General features: G+C 43.1%; 1 pseudogene; it reads right to left on the reverse strand.

Moving 5' to 3' along the window:
* Positions 1 to 544: 544 nt before the first annotated feature.
* On the reverse strand, positions 545 to 1,358 carry LOC138579533 (E3 ubiquitin-protein ligase SIAH1-like; annotated as a pseudogene).
* Between the last annotated feature and the right edge of the window lie 3,864 nt (positions 1,359 to 5,222).

A 5,222-nucleotide genomic window follows, 5' to 3' on the forward strand; every position in this document is an offset into this window, starting at 1 on the left:
GGGACACTCGAGTAATCGATGGGTGTTGTGGGCCTGGCCCTTCCGGCGACTTATTCCTGACGTGAGCAACACTCGAAGATGCTTTCGACGCCGACAATGTCGACAGAGTGGCTGGCTTGGGGTCAGGAACACAGAGCGCTGCTTTAGCTGCCGAAGCGTGCTGGTTGGGGGCCAGAGCTGCACATACAGCCGCTTGCATCTTAAACATTTCTAACATAGATGCCTTAAAACTCTCCCACTCTTACTGAGCCGTCGGCCCCGCTGAGGGCTTACCTCATTCAGACTACTAGCTGGACTCGTGTCGATGGCAGTAGTGCCGCTTCTTCTTCCGCTCAGAAGATGACGAGGAACGGCTCCTGCAATGGGACCGTTTCTTGGCCTTCTTAATTGTTCTTTCCCTTTGTCGGCGGTGGGCTCCTCAGTCTCAGCCTCGAGGACCGGACGAGTGACTGCGCCGGATACTTGGCAACAGGTCGGCCCAAAGCCAGTTTCCCGGCTCTCTCACGTAGGGATTGCGGCTGCATCTTTACACACGACTGCCTCTTCAGCACATTGATATTGCCACGTTAATACCTAAATTGCCATTTTCTGCAGAGAGTTGTGCAATGCTAGTATCAAAGACAAGGCAGTCGCTATTCATTATTCATACAATTTCTTCATGAATAGATCGAGGTGCTGCTTCCAAAGTCAATCGTCGCCTATGACCATTAAGAGCCGATTCTATCAGCTGCACAATTGCAAAGAATTGCTGGTGTCTATCATATTTCTCCTGTTTCTCCAAGACCAACATGACATGAAAGCCAAAGCAAGACTGCATCATAACCCAGTCAACTGCACTGGGATGGTTAATGTCTGTAGCAAGAAAAACAATATCCTCTCCTTGTAATGTTATAATGGGCTTCCGTTGATGCAAATGGTGTGGCATTACTGCATCCAGGGAACCCTGGCACTTGCAGGAAGCACCAGGGTAAGGACACGAATAAGGCCTGAATTCGCAGAACTCTTCATGATCTGATTTTTCTATATGTGGCAAAGTTATTTCACATCCAGAAGAGGCATAATTTCATGGAAATAACACAGAATTGGCAACCTTCTCCATAGACAAGTTACGGATAGAGCCCAGTCGGTCCCTGGAAGTTGGAAAAAATGTACAATTTGGTCGGCAGTTGGTACAAACCAAATGGCCACACTGGCACTGAAGAATAGGAAGTAAGACATAGTCAAAACACACCGGACACTCACAGTGTCTAGTCAAGTCATTGTTGGATGCTGTTAGTGCCAATCAAAGCAGGTACTCGCTGAGATGGTGTACACTTTGAAGTACCTGTAGAAAGTGCAGTAGCAGCCTGCTGGTTCATTTGTGTCTGTGCTGTCTCCAGACTCGACCCGACGGTGCCCTTCGGTTCGTATGTTCGGGACTCCGCCCCACCTCTTCCACCTCCTCCCACCCTGGTGGCACTATTAATTAAGATTCCTCTGGCCTAGTGGCGTTACATTTGCCACGGATTAGATTGTGTCTGGATTTTTTCAGATTAGAAGTTTGGATCGGGCACAAGCAAGGAAGCGTGTAGTTAAAACAGGCTATGGATATAATAGAGAAGGTGTTGCAGAATACTCTGTTAAGCACCTCATTTAAATGAATGGTCGCATTTATAGTTGTGTATTAATGCCTATATTTGTTGTGTTACTCACAGGTCTGATATGAAGAATTGAGAGACCTGAAGATTTTTTACAAATGAATGATATATATATATATATATTTTTTTTTTTATTGATTGATTTGGCTGAAGATTTCAACCTTTCAATATATTTATACAAAATGTTTAACAATTAAAACAAATGTCATTCTTACAAGGTGTCAAATATACATTGATTATACGTGAGTGAATTATTAAAAATATTAAAAAAACATAAGTCATTAAAAATTAACGATAGAACAAACGAATTTCTTCCTATTCGAAGTTAAAACTTCCTAATTTGAACGTCAGTTAATAAGGACTTTGTGAAAAACAGTTGATTAGCATTTCCTGTACACAGAAAGAAGATGCTTCACAGTTTGAACTTCAATTAAATTACATTTCGTCATACCGTCATTTCATCATTTTTTCCTAAATTTAACTCTTTCAAGTAGTTTACAATTGCATAGCCGCTTATTCTTGATTCTATGTGGAAAAGATAATTCCATAGCGTTTGCTCATCCACCATAACATAGGATTCAAAGTACTGTCTAAAATACTTAGTTCTGAGTGTTAGATTAGGACAGTCTACCATGATATGTCTCAAGGTTTCAGATGATTTTTGACGGTAACAACACAATACAGTCATTTGCTTTAGTGGATACCATCTAGCTGTAATCTCTCTTGTTTGCCATATTTCAAGTCTGGAGCGTAGGAGACTTGCACGATGCTGTGAATTCAGTGATTTTTCCAAATAAGGTGAAAAATTCCATATTGCTTTGACGCAAATGGGTTTCTTTTGAAATCTTGGTATTTCAGACATTGATCTCTAGTCCTGATCCAATCATTTTCCCACAGTTTTGTTTTTGCCATAACGGGATTAGTAAGAAGCAATTCATCAGAAATGTCAGCATCGTGCAAGTATTCCTGGGCCTTAGTTTTCCAACATCTAATAAAGGTGTTTTGGGAAGTCCTAACATATTCTGATAGGATCACCAATAGACCTTCATTATTTGTTCCATCCAGACATTTTCGGTACAATGTACATATTTTCCAATATATATATATACATATATATATACACATATATATATATATGTATGTATGTATGTATAGTATACATCCTTGCTTCAGCCCTCTAACTTTTTTTATATCTGATGTGGGTGCTGGAATGGTGAACATTGATTTCCCAATTTAGAAGAATCGGTAACAAACGATAAAATGGCTACTTTATGCAGATGATCGCGCTTTCGGTATCTAGTCAATTCATCTAAACCCATTCCATCTAATACCATTCCATCTACATTTTTCCATCTAAAAATGTCCATTTAATGTATGTTTTTGGGGGTAAAGGGTTAATTTTTGTTCAGGTATATTTTAAAGGGTAGAAAACAGGGGTTTGGGGGGGAGACCCCCCAAAACAATAACAAAAAAAAAAGACCAAAAAATGCATTAGAATGACATTTTTTAGATGGAAATATTTTGATGGAACGGCATTAGATGCAATGGTTTTAGATGAAATGACCATAAACCATCTCGCTCTAATATCGTAAACACCTAGAGATCTCCGCAATATGCTAAATGATTTATATATTTTTAACCATTTGGTGTGTGGGTGTATTCTGTTTTGAGGGCCATGAGGTTGTTTTTGGATTTTAAATGAGGGTGAATTTCTGAGGGTTAATTTCACACTGGGTGTTTTTTTGAGGTTGGCTTTCCTGAGGACGGTTCAGTAATATTAACATTTAGGTACCGAAACATGTAGAGAAGGTGATAAGCAACATATTATTTCTGTTGCTGCAATTTGTCCATGCATGGTAGAAGAACATTAAATGTACAAAGAGCCCCTGTTTTTGAAAAACACTTTTTTCTTGATTTCATGCTAAACATTTTTTTAATTTATTTGTATAAATATGTTTTCTGAATAATATGTCATGTCAACATTTGTGTTTTTGTTTTTAACATTTTGTAATAAAATGGTTTAGCGTTCAGCTCTGTTTAAATCGTAATAGACCTGCAAGTATACATCTGTGGTGTGGAATTTTGTGTCTAGATGCATTGGTTATTCCCGGGACTCCACACCACAGTATACATTTCTCAGGATCCTCCTTTTGTACTTTATATGGCTGATCCTGCATCCCATCGAGGTGCAGTGCAGGAGGGGAGGCTTTGGCAAGTCAAGCAGTCAATTCAGTACATTAAATTGCATTGTGCAACCTAGGCCTTTGTCCCTCTATTCAGGATTCTCAAACGTAGGTGGTTTTTCCCCCTGTCTAAAAATAACGTGCATTTGGATAGTTCTTTTAACCCTGAGTTTTGTCGTCTTGTCCTATTGCTCAACCTTCTTGCATCTCGCTGTCTCGTCTGCCTGCACCCTGCCCGGTGTTCTTCCCTAGTGTACCCATCTCCCTTCCACCTCTCCCCTCTCCCCTCCTACTCTATGCTACTCTCTGTCTTTCCTATCTTTTCTAACTGCTTCTCTATTGACTATCCTGCCCTCCTCACGAAATCTGGTAGGAAGACGTTTAAAAAGGATATCCTGGTATCCAACCCAGGCCTCCCTATCGCTGACACCTATACCAGAGCCTCCTCCATGGAAACTGTCACCGACATCCTCTTTGTCGTTCCCTCGCCAGACCTATGGACCCTACATATGGTCTCTGTGCTCTCTCCTTTCTCTTATTCTCCCATTAATGGCGGCACCAGGTGGGATGCCCCCCTGGCCTCCTTCCATTCCTCTAAGGTCATCATTAATGTTTATTCAAATGGGACCGTCCTGGTCTAAGGCCCTCAGGCCAACTTTCACCTCTTTGATAGATGCTTCCTGCGCCTCATCAATTTCCTTTCTTCTCCTGCTGTCCCCTCGTCCCCCTCCGCAGCCTCCTCGCCTCCCCCGGTCGCCTCCTCCTCGGCTACCTTGCCCTCTCCTCTCATTCCATCTATGCCCCCGCTCGTGTTCCTTCCACACCTCCGCAAGCCGTGCCTCTGATCTGTACTCCTCCCCGGAAGTCCTTCAAGGATGGCAACATTCTCCACGTTGCCACACTTATCTCTCACTCAGCTGTCAAACACTCCTCCGACATCTGCCGCCTTCTGGAAGAACTTGACCTCGATGTCCTCGGCCTCACAGAGACATGGTTCATGGCCAGCGCTGTCACAAGCTTTGACACGCTCCTCCCCAATGGCTACAAGATCCTCTCCGCGCCGAGGTCCAACCACTCCGGAGGGGGTGTAGCCCTGATGTTCCCCGAGTGGATTCCTGCCTCTGCAATTCTTACGCAGGCCTACTCCTCTTTTGAATGCCTCGTCTGCAGACTCTCTCTCTCCACTAGCCAGTCCCTTACTGGGGCTACTATCTATCGGCCACTTGGTCAGATTTCCTCCTTCCTCTCTGAATGGGCGGACCTCTCCTCCTCATTCCTGGCCTCGACCACTCAACTCCTCCTTCTTGGAGACTTCAACATCCACCTGGATGCCTCCTGTCCTCCCTCTGGACTCTTTCGCGACCTCTGCGACTCTCTCTCACTCACTATTCTCCCCTCTGGA

This window comes from Ambystoma mexicanum, chromosome 3p, assembly GCF_040938575.1.
Source record: "Ambystoma mexicanum isolate Mex_15411 chromosome 3p, UKY_AmexF1_1, whole genome shotgun sequence".
Classification (NCBI taxonomy): Eukaryota; Metazoa; Chordata; class Amphibia; order Caudata; family Ambystomatidae; genus Ambystoma; species Ambystoma mexicanum.